The 17,856-nt window shown below is 37.8% G+C and overlaps 1 protein-coding gene across 6 annotated transcripts in view; it reads left to right on the top strand.

Moving 5' to 3' along the window:
* The window catches only part of Ecr (ecdysone receptor), a 153,605-nt gene that overhangs the window by 126,827 nt on the left and 8,922 nt on the right, over nucleotides 1–17,856 (top strand). The gene's annotated exons all lie outside the window — the stretch shown is intronic.

Below are 17,856 nucleotides of genomic sequence, written 5' to 3'. Positions count from 1 at the left end.
AATTTTAGAGCGTCGACACACTTCTGCTTTCCCCTGGTGTTTTCTTTCTTAAAACCTACCGTCAGGTGCATTTCGTAAGCGACAAAATTTAGAAATGGAAGTTCGTTGATCCACTTTCACCAATTTCTTCAAGAAAATTTTCTTTGGTAAACTTTTCTTTTTTGGGAAAATTCAGTATTTTCGTCTGGAACTCGTACATTGAATCTACTAGGGAAATTAAATGCGCCATGATTTATATTTGATGGTTTTATTCTGCGGCTAAAATATTCCAGATACGATAAAATATTCCAGAAGTCTCTAGAAAGATTGTTACGCAAACTGCTTACTATTTCTTCCATTGCACAACCCTCGAAAATGACATTCAAATCAAGATGGAAATACGTGTGATGTAATCTAGGGATATTTAATCTCTGAATAAAGAAAACTGAACTTCTAATTTAATGTCGTTTTCAACTTTATTTAAATCTACGTGAACTCTACAATTTTTTTAAAAATCATTGTGTTCTTGAAAACTATATAAAAATACCAAAGTAATTTTACATTTGGGGAAATATGTAGCAGGTTCTTATAAAGTGCATGCAAAAGTAGACACGTCTTCTTCAATTTTATTTAATTGTACATACATTTTACAAATTTTTTAAGACTCATTATGTAGTTTTGTCAATTATATAAAAATACCAAAATAATTTTACTTTTGGGGAAATATCTAGCAGGTTCTTAGAAAGTCTTAAAATGGGGACAAAAGTAGACACATCTTTTTAAATTTTATTTAATTGTACATACATTTTACAAATTTTTTAAGACTCATTATGTAGTTTTGTCAATTATATAAAAATACCAAAATAATTTTACTTTTGGGGAAATACGTAGCAGGTTCTTAGAAAGTCTTAAAGTGGGGACAAAAGTAGACACGTCTTTTACAATTTTATTTAAATCTACATACACTATAAATTTTTAAAAAATCATTGTGTCGTTCTTCTGAATTATATAAAAATATCAAAGTGATTTTACATTTGGTGAAATATGTAGCAGGCTCTTAGAAGGTCTTAAAGTAAGGACAAAAGTAGACATGTCTTTTTCAATTTTATTTAAATCTACATATACTCTATAAATTTTTTAAAAATCATTGTGTCTTGGAAATTATATAAAAATATCAAACTAATTTTATATTTGGTGAAATACAAAGTTCCTAGAAAGTGGACACCTCATTGAAAATCAAACGCTACCTTTTTCGAAATGAGTGTTCTCTTTTTCGCGTGGAAATCAGGTCGAGGCCGATGAAGTTGGACAGAGAGCGAGAATGTACGGCCTCATAGGACCCCGTAGAATGTTCGTCATCGATTGCGCCATGTTGCACCATACGTGGCGAGGTTGCGCAATTTCACCATTTTCGAATGATTTTCGACTGCGTTCTCTCCCTTCGGACGTTTTTATTGTCTACTCGTTGCTGTTTGTTTTTAATCTGCTCGGATGTTTTATCGTCTTTTTTTCCTGTTTCGTTGTTATCTGTTCGGCTGCAACGAGCCTCTCTCGAATCGCATTCTTTTTTTCCTCGCGATGATTGATCGGCCGTTTTCTTTCGTGGCTACGTGGGAACCGATAAGCATCTATCGCGGAAACCGTTTATGAATTTAGCTCGATTTCTTTCGGCTCTTCGGAACCTAGGGACTGCAGAACTTTCTAGTATCTGTATTTAATTGCCAAGTTGTTAGACGTATAAGTAACGTCACACTTAAAAGTTTTTATCAGTCGATAAATATTCAGCAGCTAGAAGTGTACTTCACTTTGTTGTGTTTGTTACATAAATTTTCAAGTATTTTTTATGTGTTCGAAAGTTTAGAAACTGCAGGTTTTTCCTTCGCGTGTATATACGCAAAATCGAGGCGTGCAATTATGGCGTCTCAAGTTATTTCCCGCAATATTTAATTGTCAACCTCCGTGACCTGGTTATTTAATTACCGCAGACCAGTGCATTCGAGGCACAATTACATCGTTCATCGTACAAAAACTTGCTATTGCTACAATCGGACGTTTAACTATTTTTAAGGCGGGTTTCAGTCCCTTTCTATGGTGATTCCTAGGGAATTATTTCTTTCACTCTTGCGAAAAGAAATTTATATCAAATCTAACATCTAAATCTACGTCATACTTTTATCATATAAATAATGATATAAATTAATATAACATAATTATGTAATTAATCTAACCTAACCTAACCTTCAATATAACCTATTAATTACATAATTAATCTAACCTAATCTAACTATTAATCTAACCAATTAATTACACGATTAACTTAACCTAACCTAAGCACTAATCTAACCAATTATTTACATAATTAATCTAATTTAACCTAACCATTAATCTAACAAATTAATTACATGATTAACTTAACCTAACCTAAGCACTAACCTAACCAATTATTTACATAATGAATCTAACTTAACCTAACCATTAATCTAACCAATTAATTACAAGATTAACCTAACCTAACCATACCATTAATCTAACCAATGAATAACATCATTAACTTAACCTAACCATACCATTATTCTAACCAATGAATAACATCATTAACCTAATCTAACCTAGCCATTAATCTAACCAATTAATTACAAGATTAACTTAACCTAACCTAAGCACTAATCTAACCAATTATTTACATAATTAATCTAACTTAACCTAACCATTAATCTAACCAATTAATTACACGATTAACTTAACCTAACCTAAGCACTAATCTAACCAATTAATTACAAGATTAACGTAACCTAACCTAGGAACTAATCTAACCAAATAATTACAAGATTAACCTAACCTAACCATATCATTAATCTAACCAGTGAATAACATCATTAACCTAATCTAACCTAGCCATTAATCTAACTAATTAATTACAAGATTAACCTAACCTAACCATACTATTAATCTAACCAATGAATAACATCATTAACCTAATCTAACCTAGCCATTAATCTAACCAATTAATAACATCATTAACCTAATCTAACCTAGCCATTAATCTAACCAATTAATTACACAATTAACCTAACCTAACCTAACACATCTCCGCATTATACTTTCGTCACATAAATTACGATATAAATTAATTTCCCAAAAAAGTCCTTAAAGTCCCTAACTAAAGCTCGTAACCTCTCGATAGTTCAACACAGCTAATTATCGATCAATGAAACGTCCGATGAACGTATCGATGGTACAGCGTTCGTTGTATAATCGTTTTTGTTTTATTTTTTCTCTCCCGTTACGAAGAAGTTCAGTCACGTTCATTTTCTCATCGCACGCTATTTTCATCGTACCCGGTCGGGTTTATTGCATCGTGTGACGTCTGTTGGCTGCAAGTACATACATCGGCTTTAAATAACGCGATACGTCACTTATATTGTCGGTGCGATGCACGCGGTGAACCATTGTGTTTTCGTTTGTAGCCGCGGTACCGATGACCCGGAAACTGGGTCACGGTCCTCCGGCTTTTTCCCCCCAGCGAGTGATTCACGGTTTATTGAGAAGTTACACCTCGTATCTCGCGACATTTTCCATCGTCACGTTAACGAGATTGCTATACAACATCATAGTTTCTAGGGAACTTCCTTTTTTGGATTATCCTTGGTACTGAGTCATACTTCTTATTATTGTACATTTCTTGGAGATAGGAGTTATTAAGGTTTAGGTTATTTATCTAGGGAATTTTTTTCTAGATGGATTGGAATTCTTCTGAATAGAAATGGAAGGGTTTGATATGAAGCTAGTTGTGACCCTAGGAAATTTGGTATTGATTATATATACTTTCCCTAGGGCCCTTAGGGTCTTAGAGTCTCTACTGTGATTTAGGTTATTTATCTAGGGAATTTTTCTTTTTGTGTTAGAGTAGCATATGGATTGGAATTTTTTTTAATTCAAATGGCAGGTTTAGGTTTACGTTTCGTAAGGTCCTTAGGGTCTTAGGGTCTCTACAGTGGTCTAGCTTATTCATCTAGGGAATTTTTTTCTATATGGATTGGAATTTTTTTTAATAGAAATGGAAGGGTTTGATATGAAGCTAGTTGTGACCCTAGGAAATTTGGTATATATAGTATGTATGTTCCCTAGGGTCCCTAGGGTCCTAGAGTCTCTACTGTGGTCTAGCTTATTCGTCTAGGGAATTTTTTTCTATATGGATTGGAATTTTTCTGAATAGAAATGGAAGGGTTTGATATGAAGCTGGTTGTGACCCTAAGAAATTTGGTATAGATAGTATATACGTTCCCTAGGATCCCTAGGGTCCTAGAGTCTCTACTGTGGTCTAGCTTATTCATCTAGGGAATTTTTTTCTATATGGATTGGAATTTTTCTGAATAGAAATGGAAGGGTTTGATATGAAGCTGGTTGTGACCCTAAGAAATTTGGTATAGATAGTATATACGTTCCCTAGGGCCCCTAGGGTCTCTAGGACTTCTGTCGTCGCTATCTGTCCACGTCAACTAGACGAAAGGTTAATTATAATACAAAATGAACCTTGAATATTATATTCAAAGTCAATAACGAGAGACCCCTATATTATAATTCTACTTAGAGAAATTTTGTTACGATAGTTGTACTAAGCTTCCTAAGATCACATCTTAGAGTCACTAGGTTTCCTAAGATCGTACCAAAGACCTACATTCTTATTTTTCCTACAAAAGCCAAACTCCCTAGGCTTTTTGAAGAAGCTTGTACCAACTTAGTCGCCAGAGTTCCCAGCACCCTAGGGTCTCCACTAAACGTTCCAAACGAAGTAACAAATTTATGAAGATACCATGTGTTACCCCTAGTTTCCCACAGAAACTTTCCACCCCCCGCAGCAACGCACGGATTAGCAACCCCTATCGCACGGATAAAATCAATAATAGGTATCCATAAATAATCATCGAATTAGTAACAATTACCCTGAGACGTCGAAAACTCGAGGGTAGGAAATCACCCCCCTCCGACTTAACAATAATCGATCCACCCCTGAATGCAGCGAGATGCACGTGGGGTCCCGGCGTAACCGAGATGCCAATAGTCTCGACCCCCATAAGCGCGCGCCACGTGGTGCTCATTCCTCTCGAAATGGGTCATCGAATTCCGAAGCGGACGAATAATGCCGTGGCCCTCGACAACGTGCTAGATACATCGAGATTCGTAAATATTCCGTGGTTGAGCCGCGCACGATTTCGGCGACGTGAACCGTTAGACACCGTATCCGTGTACGACTCACCGGACACGTTCCAAAAAGAATCTACTCGAAACTCGTTCTTGGGCCCGCTCGTAAAATTCTCGACGACCAAGAAATTGTCGGTGGTTTAGCTCCTGGAGAATTTCTTCGAACTGAAATTTTTGTACGATAGAAAAGGTAGCTTGGGGTGGGTGAATAATGTTTAAAATAAATTTTTTTATCGTGATATTTCTAGTATTAATATTATTAATAATTTTTATTTTTTATATTTGATGTATAACTCATGGTGTTCGTAGAGTGAATTAGGAAAATTAACGTTGAAATTCAATTCGTGTGTAGTTAAATAGGTAATGTTTGTTATTGATGCGTGAGAGACAAATAAGGTTAAGTCACGCGATACATAACCTAACACATAAGATACATTACATAATTAATTTCTTTATTGATGCAACAGAGGCAAATGAGGTTAGGTCACGTGATACAAGACCTAACTTATAACGTACATAATTAATTTTAATTATTGATACAAGGGAGATATGTAAGGTTAGGTCACATGATACATAACCTACCACCTAACGTACGTTAAATAATTAATTTTAATTATTGATACAAGGGAGATATGTAAGGTTAGGTCACATGATACATAACCTACCACCTAACGTACGTTAAATAATTAATTTTAATTATTGATACAAGGGAGATATGTAAGGTTAGGTCACATGATACATAACCTACCACCTAACGTACGTTAAATAATTAATTTTAATTATTGATACAAGGGAGATATGTAAGGTTAGGTCACATGATACATAACCTACCACCTAACGTACGTTAAATAATTAATTTTTGTTATTGATACGCCAAAGACAGGTAAGGTTAGGTCACGTGGTACATAACCTATCACGTGGTACAAACCCATAACGTACATTACATAGTTAATTTTTTTTATTGATGCAACAGAGGCAAATAAGGTTAGGTCACGTGATACATAACCTAACCCATAACATAATTGTATTCAAGAATTACAGTTAAAATGTACTTGATTTATGTTTAAAAAATGATGTATAAAATGTGTCTTGAACGAATGAATGTTCTCGTAACTAAAAAATATTTGCTGTGTCGTATTAATCGAATCGAAAGCTGGGAAATGCCCAGAAAGAAAAAGGGGAATCTTAAATTTCGCAATTTATAGGCATTACGCGTAATTCTTCACGCGTAATTACGAAACTTCCCGAGAAGTGGCCGGAATGTGAAAGGACGAGACACGACCGCGAAATTTTTGCACGTTTCCACGCGGATTCGCGTCTCATTAATTTCCGGAACCTTGCTCGTCTAATTCGCACGTCTGCGACTCACGCTCGAGGGGAATGAACCGTGACAATATTTACGAAAACGTATTTCGAAATAACTTGTAAAACGACGAAGCTACTATTTCATCTTCTGTATCCTCCAATTTCGTCATAATTTTCTGCTAAATTACTTTTCAAGTCTTGATATTTTGTGGCTGAAAATTATTGGACTGTTAACACGAGAAGAAAATTCGTATTTAAGCTTCATATAAATTCTAACCTAACTTCAAATAAATTTTGATGAAAGAGTTGTACGTCGAGTTGCGTTAGGTTATAGTTCAGATTGGATTAGGTTAAGAGAGATAAGATTAGGTTTTGTGGCAGGTTAACACAAAGGAGGATAACAGATTAGATCAAGTTTCTAGGTTATGTTATATTAGACAAAGATATTGTAGATTATTTTGTGGGAGATTACAGGATAGGACTATAGATGTGGTCAGTATTTTAGGTTAGGTTAGATTAGGCAAAGATATAGTAGATCATGTTATTATTTTGTGGGAGATGAACACAGGGTAGGACTATAAGTTACATCAAGTTTATAGGTTAGGTTAAATTAAGCAAATATACTGTGGATTATGTTATTATTGTGAGATGTGAACACAAAATAAGACTACACAATTTGATCAGGTTTATAGGTTAGGTTAGATCAGACAAAGATATAGTAGATCATGTTATTATCTTGTGGAAGATGAACACAGGGTAGGATTATAAATTACATCAAATTTAAAGGTTAGGTTAAATTAAGCAAAGGTACTGTGGATTATGTTATTACCTTGTGAGAGGTGAACACAAAGTAAGACTATACAATTTGATCAGGTTTGTAGGTTAGGTTAGATCAGGCAAAGATATAGTAGATCATGTTATTATCTTGTGGGAGATGAACACAGGGTAGAACTACAAATTACATGAAGTTTATAGGTTAGGTTAAATCAAGCAAATATACTGTGGATTATGTTATTATTGTGAGAGGTGAACACAAAGTAAGACTATTCAATTTGATCAGGTTTATAGGTTAGGTTAGATCAGGCAAAGATATAGTAGATCATGTTATTATCTTGTGGGAGGTGAACACAGGGTAGGACTATAAATTACATCAAGTTTATAGGTTAGGTTAAATTAAGCAAAGATACTGTGGATTATGTTATAACCTTGTGAGATGTGAACACAAAGTAAGACTACACAATTTGATCAGATTTATAGGTTAGGTTAGATCAGGCAAAGATATAGTAGATCATGTTATTATCTTATGGGAGATGAACACAGGGTAGGACTATAAATTACATCAAGTTTATAGGTTAGGTTGAATTAAGCAAAGATAGAATAGATTATGTTATTGTCTTCTGGAAGATGAACACAGGCTAGCACTATAAATGTGAACAGGTTAAGTTAGACTCGCTAAGATGAGCTAATTTCATGTTAGATCATCACGGGTTAGCACAATCCTATCAGGTTACTAGGTAAGGTCAACTAAGGTTGAGTTACTAGGTCGAAGCTAAGATTACGACGAAACGTGACCATAAGGAAACGCTTACGTACCGGTAAACAGGTCCGTTTTTCCACATGTAATTTCCTGGAATCGTTGACGAGAAAAGGGCCAGAGAGAGGCAAAACGAGAGAGAAAGAGAAAGAGGCAGGAAGAGGTCAGTGGGTCACTCTCACTCGAGAAAGAGGAGACTCAATCGCGTGGAAGGAACGTCTAACGATAATCTGGTGTATCAGGTTGTGATCCTTATAAGGTGATCGGGTTTGTTCTAAATCGAGGCTTCTGGGACTTCAGTCCGTGTGTTAACACCATTGCACGATCTAATTCCTCGAATTTTTCCAGTTTCGACATTGGATCTGGTTCTACGCTCTATAGAAAGTTACACGCCTTTCCAGAATTTAATTCTCGGCAAAGACCGGAATTTATTTCAAACGAAATCTCATTTTTGTAGGTCCAACTCGTTTGTGTAAAACTCCGCGTGAAAGTAGGACTGTCTCATTTGTGATCGAATTCGAATAACTGGTTTGCCGATACTTTTGCTCTCCGTTTTCAAGCCCTAAGTGCAGGGAAAACGCAACTTTTCCTCGACGCGGGAAAACTTAGGATCAAACGTCGACCAACAAAACGACCGGTCAGACAGGAGAAGTGGGTCGTCAGTGGTCGTCAAGTGGTGTGTCGTGTGTGTTGGTGCTCCGTGCGTGGAATCGTAACGAGCCACGTACACGGGAAACGATATCAGAAACGTGGAGTGTCTCTCAACCTTAACTTGTCACGTGTCCGCTAAATTTACACAACTCGATAAATTATTCATCATTTATTTCCCTGCTTTTAACTAATCAAAGTGTCTTTCGATGTAACCTAACCCTAGATCTAAAACTTGACAAATGTCGCACGGTGCCAACAAATTCGACCTAACTCGCCATTTTTTAATGACGAGTGTCCAGACATCCCTAGATACCTGTGCAATTGTCGCTAATCTGAAGACTGATAAATTATTCGTTGCTAAATTTAAAGCTTTTAAATCTACTTCTAATTAGTCACTTCCCAATGACAGCTACGTTATAGTCTATCAACTTCTGGGGATTCCTAGATACATACATGATCATTACAAATTAGTTAGTAAATCATATATCATTTCAATGCCTTCAAAACTTTTTAATACTCAAACTTCATGTAGGTCCATATGACTTCACATATGAGGTCTTGATATGTAAGGTCTTCATATGTGGAGTCATATGTAGACACATGTGGACCTTCATATGTAAAGTCATACATATATGACGCATAGGTACATATGTAGGTACATATGACTTCACATATGAAGTCTTGATATATGTCTTGATATGTGAGTTCTTCATATGTGGAGTCATGTGTAGGCACATGTGTACCTTCATATATGAAGTCACACATATATGACACATAGGTACATATGTAAGTACATATGACTTCACATATGAAGTCTTGATATGTGTCTTGATATGTGAGTTCTTCATATGTGGAGTAATATGTAGACACATGTGTACCTTCATATGTGAAGTCGTACGTACCTATTTCTACATGTTATATATGTACCTACATATTACATATGTAGCAGTCATATGTATCTACATATAACTTCACATGTGCCCACAGACTGTTCCACCTAAACATACTAACATTTCTTACCAGAAATTTACATCTCAAAGAAATCTTACATTTCTTATATAATAAAAGTTCGATAATTCCAGCAGAATTTCTACACACCCAACTGCAATCTGTTAACATTCGATTAAAATAAAAGTATCAGCTCAATTGCAACAAAGTGATCGTGAAAATAAATTGGAATTGGCTAGGGATCAAGTGAGGAGTAATTAGAGTAGCGTCAGTTAAAACACGCTGGTCTATATTCAGAGCTTGCTAGCTGCATCTTTGAAATGCCTCGACTACGTCAATTGGACTCTCGCATTGTTTCCTTTGACACGAACGTTTTTTCAGTAATTGACTTTAAATAGTGTTTCGAGACGTCAGGTTGGGAAACGCTGAGGCGGCAGCGTTTTCTCAGTGTGCTGGTACGAAGGTATCCCTCCGGTAAAAGTACCGTATCCGGTACGTTCGTGTGTCGACTTTCGCGTATGGTTTCGCCGAAATATAGCGTCGTCGTAAATCGAATAAAACTTTGGCCTTCAAAACTGAGACCTAATGCTTCAAACTCTTAAGACTATCAAATTTATCTCCACATTAAACTTGCTTAAAATTGTTCTCAAATTTGTCTGAATTCTGAAGCGCATTTTCAGATCCCGCGTACCGTGACCAGACAGTAGTTCGTTCATTTCCCAAGGATCGTACCAATTATATTGGAGAATTTGAACGCTATTATGTCACTCTTCCTCGAGTTTCTTGCTTCAGCTGTTCGCTGGTTGGCGCTCGTTAGACTTGTAGGCACAGTGGCCACTCCGGTTCAAGGATAAATCCTATCCGGTATTGCTGGCCAATGTCACGCTCAGCTGGATCAGTGGTTTGCTGTGCTTGCAGTGGAAACGCTGGAAATCATCTTGTTCCATTAACTTCCATCGTTCGATGCCGATCGCTGCTGAGAAAATGATCGTTTTTGTTCAACGTGTTTCCGGGGAACCCGAGCTGGAGTCCATCTGAACGATAATTTTATCGAGATTGAGCTAATAAACGATATAGTTGCTAAAACATGACATACTTTGATGTCTTAGGACTTTTTGGATTTAGGACTTTCAGTTGTGAATCAATTACTCTCGACCGGAAGGAGCTATGACAGAAAATGAAACACCGGTGGATTCTGCAGGAAAAACTGGATAAAAAATGTGGAGTGACTTTTTTTTCTACGAGCTTTAGATTTTGAGATAATTGGACTTGAAGTTGGGACTTAAGAAAAGACCCATTCACATATGTGCACATAAGGTTTATTTGATTTTCTCAGAAACAAACTCTTTTAGAACATAAAGTTATTACTTATTAATCATTCATTTCTTATAAAGAATCACTGTATAACAATAGTTTTGATACAAGATACCTTTGTTATATATTTTTAACAAAAATGCAAAAGACCAAGTTCTAAAATCAAAATCAAACTTATCATTCCTTTCATCCAAATAGTTCTGGCTTTGTTGTTTATGGATTTAGAGAAGTCATATGGAAAATAAAGTTTCACAAACAGAATTGTTGACGAGGCGATCGGACAGGTATTTTCGACAGAATCTGGGAAGGCGGATTAAAAGTCCCGCGATGAAGTTTCAACATGCCGCGAGCGACACAGCGGGAATACGAAATGAGTTTTTCGAGGCTTTCGAAGTCGTCCACGTTGCGTAGGATCGTTCCAACGAAAATAAATTCGTCGTCGGTGATTCATGGATTTCCTGTGCTCGGCCTTCTTTTTCTACATGTCATTTTCTGGTCTCTGCGTTTCGATTTCTTTGATTTACGGGAGAAGCATACGAGAAGGTTATAAGTAGGTAATATAACGCGTGGAAATACAACGCGTGGCAATACGACGCGTGGCAATACAACGCGTGGCGATATAACGCGTGGGAACTCAACGCGTGGCGATTCAACGCGTGGGAATTCAAAGCGTGGCGATACAACGCGTGGCGATACAACGCATGGCAATACGACGCATGGCAATACGACGCGTGGCGATACAACGCGTGGCAATACAACGCGTGGGAATTCAAAGCGTGGTGATTCAACGCGTGGTGATACAACGCGTGGCGATACAACGCGTGGAAATACAACGCGTGGAAATACAACGCGTGGAAATACAAAGCGTGGAAATACAACGCGTGGAAATACAACGCGTGGCGATACAACACGTGGCGATTCAACGCGTGGCGATACAACGCATGGCAATACGACGCGTGGCGATACAACGCGTGGCAATACAACGCGTGGGAATTCAAAGCGTGGTGATTCAACGCGTGGGAATTCAAAGCGTGGTGATTCAACGCGTGGTGATACAACGCGTGGCGATACAACGCGTGGAAATACAACGCGTGGAAATACAACGCGTGGAAATACAAAGCGTGGCGATACAACGCATGGCGATTCAACGCGTGGCGATTCAACGCGTGGGAATATATAGCGTGGCGATACAACGCGTGGCGATTTAACGCGTGGCGATTCAACGCGTGGCGATACAACGCGTGGCAATATAACGCGTGGAAATATAACGCGTGGCAATATAACACGTGGCAATACAACGCGTGACAATATAACGCGTGGCAATACAACGCGTGGCAATACAACGCGCGGCAATATAACGCGTGTGAAACCCACTTCAGTACCACGACAATATTTAATCTGGAAATTTGTTTTTTTAAAATGGACACAAGCTCTTTTCGATCCAGATACTAAACCTATTTCAATTGTGCGCAGTATTAGTGGAATCTTTTTTTGTTGAACGCAACTGCGCCCATGTTTGTCCACTGATTGCAGAGGATGATCGTCGCGTGTATCGCCTCTTTTCCTTTTGTTTTCCGATCTTATCAAATCGCGTACCGTGACCGGATATGACATCCATTAGTCATGTCCCTCGTGTGCGAAACACAGATAGGCACATTTAAAGGGACACCGAGTACAAGGTCGGTAAAGTTCCCGCTTTTCAAATTCACATTCGAGAAAAACTGAATCTAATTGTATGCAAATGGCGTATGTGGAAGCGAATCGTCTGCTGAGTCATCGAGCGATAAAAGTTACAAGCCCGATAATCGTTGGTAATTTCATAATTCGTTGAAAGAGAAGTCCGGACGATGCTGAAATCGTGATACTCTCGGTGGCCACGGAGAATTTTAATGTCGAAAAGACACGCAGTTCCCGTGAAATGTGACGAGAATGAAAGAGAAGCCTCGCTGGCACGGATTGCAATATTTCGCGTGTTACAGCCAGATTTCGCGAGACTCAGACCTAAAGTCGGCGTTAGAGTGCCGCTAGTCGTCCATCTTGTCCCAGTGTCGTAGTCGCTTGGTCCTTGATCCCCAGCCTTATCATACTTTGTCATCGACCTAATCTTAACATTCTATTACACAAAGTATCTAAACATCGCAAGATAACAGTCATCGGATGTTCCTTGTAAAATCATAAAACTGTGACCTATAGAACATATTAATTCATATATCCTACACTATAAAACCTTCAATATTCCATATACGCTATAAAAGTAAATGTATCGAAACTCCAGCAAAGAATTCTCCTAGGACACCTCCTTCCCTCGAGAGGAAGTGAGACTCGAGAAGCAGTGCTCACTGGCCCGTTTTAGCTTTCCTCTCGGCAAGAGCGACAGCGCGGAGCGGCCAGAGAGAGCGAGAGAGCGAAAGGAAACGAGAGAGAAAGAGAGAGGACGAGGGGCCAGTTAAGACGGACAAAGAGAGAGGCAAAGACTCGCTGTCTGTTAGGCCCAGGAGCCTTCAAGCTTTTACGGTTCCCCACTCGCTTCTCTCTCGCTCGTGTGTGCGTGTTCACACGCGTTCACTTCGGATAGAGTGGGACGAGTCCACCCAGTGGGCCTGTGTGCTCAGGGAGACCCCGGCAGGGGGCGAGTGGTGGGAGACCGTTAGGGAACCCTTCCTATGGGACGGCTTCGGGTTAAGCCTAGTTTACATCGCTTTGGCTGCGTACCCTACTATCCCATTTTAGTATGTAGCCTGTAATGTATTATAGCTGTGCAATTAGAGATCAAATTTACTGGTCATATTGCATTAGGTGTTATTTGCAATCTGGAGCTATGTGCTGTATGTTTTTATTGGGTTAATTTAGTGGGGAGAGTTGAGGTTAAACTTTTACCTTCACAAGTGATGATCACATGATGATCAGAGGCTATTTCAGATGATCATATCATCAAACTGCCTAAATGTTCAGATGATCACATGATGGTCAGAGGCTATCCCAGATGATCTGATGGTCAGATGATCAGAGGCTATTTCAGATGATCATATCATCAAACTGCCTAAGTGTTCAGATGATCACATGATGGTCAGAGGCTATCCCAGATGATCAGATGGTCATATGATGGTCAGAGGCTATCCCAGATGATCAGATGGTCAGATGATGATCAGAGGCTATCCCAGATGATCAGATGATCACATGATGATCAGAAGCTATCCCAGATGATCAGATGAACAGAGGCTATCCCAGATGATCAGGTCAACTTCCAAATATACAAATTTACAAACCTCACATTCTCAAATCATCAAGTGCTTAGATCTCCAGACCTCCAAATTGCCAAACTGCAAATAGAGGAATTTGATCCTTCATCCACCTATGATCCTCCATCATCCACCTATGATCCATCATCCACCCATGATCCATCCTCCTCTTCCATGCTTAACATCTATAGTAAGAGTGTATCTAGGTGTACCTACTTAATTTCTAAGAACCCAAGTATTTCAAAATTCTAGTGACTAGCCGAGTTTGACCGAGATGAACATTTCGGCCGGTCTAAACGCACCCTTACCGCACATTGCTCATCCAAGAAGCTTGATGTGCACGCGGCTTTAGACGAGCGTGTTGGGTAGACGCAGATGGACGATTGGTAGAGGAGGAGGAACTCGTGTAATGGTGTACCTGCGGCCACACAGGTATCCAACCAGCAAGCCAGAGTCAAGGCCGCTCACTGCTCCGCCGTGAGAGAGCTACTAACCAGCACGGAAACCTTGCTGCGTAGGGTATAGAAACGAGCGGTGCCACGTCGAGGCACTTTATACAGGGTGTTAACGAACTATTGCTCGATGCGTCGATAGAAATGGACCGAAGGTTCTCATGCATGTGGATCTCTGTAGATGTACAATACAATCATTGCCGTTCTTAGGAAGATATAGGTTAGGGATTAGGTTAGACTATTTTCAAAGGGATAGTCTTCGAAACTTATCTTCATGCATGTTTTTCTGATTCCCTTTCGGTGTATGTACTCTGAGGAATATTATGACTTAGGTTTCCTTTGTGGTGCTAGAGTACTTGAGTAATATATGAACATATCTATATATGAATATATGATACAAATCAACTCCACAAAATATTAAATGTTTACTTTGTGATGCTAGAATACTTGAGTAATATATGAACATATCTATATATGAATATATGATACAAATCAACTCCACAAAATATTAAATGTTTCCTTTGTGATGCTAGAATACTTGAGTAATATATGAACATATCTATATATGAATATATGATTCAGATCAACTCCACAAAATATTAAATGTTTACTTTGTGATGCTACAGTACTTGAGTAATATATGAACATATTTATATATGAATATATGCTTCAGATCATCTTCACAAAATATGAAATGCTTACTTTGTGATGCTAGAGTACTTGACCAATATATGAACATATCAATATATGAATATATGCTTCAGATCAACTCCACAAAATATGAAATGTTTACTTTGTGATGCTAGAGTACTTGAGTAATATATGAACATATCTATATATGAATATATGCTTCAGATCAACTCCACAAAATATGAAATGTTTACTTTGTGATGCTGCAGTACTTGAGTAATATATGAACATATTTATATATGAATATATGATTCAGATCATCTTCACAAAATATGAAATGTTTCTTTTGTGATGCTAGAGTACTTGACCAATATATGAACATATCAATATATGAATATATGCTTCAGATCAACTCCACAAAATATGAAATGTTTACTTTGTGATGCTAGAGTACTTGAGTAATATATGAACATATCTATATATGAATATATGCTTCAGATCAACTCCACAAAATATGAAATGTTTACTTTGTGATGCTACAGTACTTGAGTAATATATGAACATATTTATATATGAATATATGATTCAGATCATCTTCACAAAATATGAAATGTTTCTTTTGTGATGCTAAAGTACTTGAGTATTATATGAACATATCTATATATGAATATATGATACAAATCAACTCCACAAAATATTAAATGTTTACTATGTGATGTTAGAGTACTTGAGTAATATATGAACATACCTATATATGAATATATGATCCAAATCAACTCCACAAAATATTAAATGTTTCCTTTGTGATGCTAAAGTACTTGAGTAACATATGAACATATCAATATATGAATATATGATCCAGATCAACTTCACAAAATATGAAATGCTTACTTTGTGATGCTAGAGTACTTAAGCTATACATGAACATATCAATATATGAATATATGATCCAAATCAACTCCACAAAACAAAATATTTACTTTCTTGTCTCTTTTATCTGAAATGTCCTATATTAAAATTGACGTGTTGGTCACCTGGACCAGCTTACGTATTAAAGATTGGTTTAAAACAATTTGCAGCCTGAGTAATTTAAAGGAAGGTAAGTTAGGTTGGGTTTTGAACCTGGCTGTTATATCAGGAATGATGTAAGCCGGTGTCTCGCGGACGACCTTGACACTGGCTTCTTTCCTACGAGTCTAGTGTATTTATAGAGTGCAAAATGGGGATTCGGCGAGGCCTAAAGAAAGGTCTGGAACCTCTCACCGACTGTGAACCAGATTATTTGAATTCGGAGATGACTAATCGATTTATTGTTCTATTTCTGATTCGAAATTGAAGCTTCTTCTAAATTTGCTTCTAACTTTAATATAATTCTGTGTCACATGCTGTACTGAAATTTGACTTCCTGTACTGAATAAGCTTTTCGTAATATAAAATTCGATGGGTGCTCAACGGGTTAAAACAGTAAAGTTCTATTTGAAAGAGCATACAGTTCGAGCACATTTTCGGGTGACGGTTTTAGAGGATAGTTTTCATCTTTTGGGAGCTTTTCGACGTTTTCAGGACACTGTATACGTGACTTTGATTCAGAAGCGAGAAATCGGCAAGAATCCCAACGGTGATCCAGCATCGGGCAGAGGAAACCTGTTTGAGGCACAGAAACGAGAGGTCTATTCGCTCTACATAGAATCGTTATGTGCTACTTGCTAATATGCACACAAGTTCGTTATGGTGTCGGTTTTGAGCCTACAGCGATTTATTGGGGCTCTAGTTTCTCTGCCGCTGATCCCTGTAATGAATCTAGCGAAACAATAGTAATCCACAAATTGATCGTCGCGATATTGATAGGAATTTATCTTTCTTTCTCCGGTGAAAGCAACAAGAAAATGAAAATAAGGTGAGTTAAGCAATCACAGGTGAAAAGATTGCAAGTTGAATCGGATGAGAAGGGATAATAACCGAGTGACCATCTAGCCCGGTCAGTGTCTCAGTGTTCCAGCCGGATGTTTTCACGGCGATTAGTACTTCCGGGTGATGCGCAGGAACTCGTCTTCGGCCTCTTCGTGGAATCGTCGAGCACGTTCGCTTTTCGCCGCCAGAGAAAATCGATCGTTATAGAAAATTCTCAACGAAATGCAGTTCAATTTGCGTTCCCAATGTACCGTTCTATGATTTATCACGTGATTGGCGGTACAAATCACCGATACCCGCAAAAGGAGATAAAATGCGGTCGTCTAACCCACGCTGTTCTTTTAAAACGTCGCCTTTGATTGATTTATAGTAATCATCTCGGCTTCTTTGTATTCTATGGCTATTGTTAAACTCTGTGTGAAACGCGGGGAGAATAATTTAACTTCGACCTTCATCGGTATCATTTCTCTTAAAAAAACTGAGACTAATTCACCAATAATTACTCCCAACGTTACTCTCAGTATTGCTCTAAACGTTAAACAATATTTACAAAAATCTGCTGATCCTGTATGCTACATGTTACATAACTCGTTCAGAATTTTCATTTGATCAAGAATTACGTGAAAGGAATACTTCAGAATTGTTAGCAAAATAATTTCAAGTTCAGTTCTTTCCAAACGAGAGATTCGAG

This window comes from Megachile rotundata, chromosome 16, assembly GCF_050947335.1.
Source record: "Megachile rotundata isolate GNS110a chromosome 16, iyMegRotu1, whole genome shotgun sequence".
Classification (NCBI taxonomy): domain Eukaryota; kingdom Metazoa; phylum Arthropoda; class Insecta; order Hymenoptera; family Megachilidae; genus Megachile; species Megachile rotundata.
The sequence above is the reverse complement of the archived record's forward strand: the minus strand, read 5'-3'. Positions and strand labels throughout refer to the sequence as shown.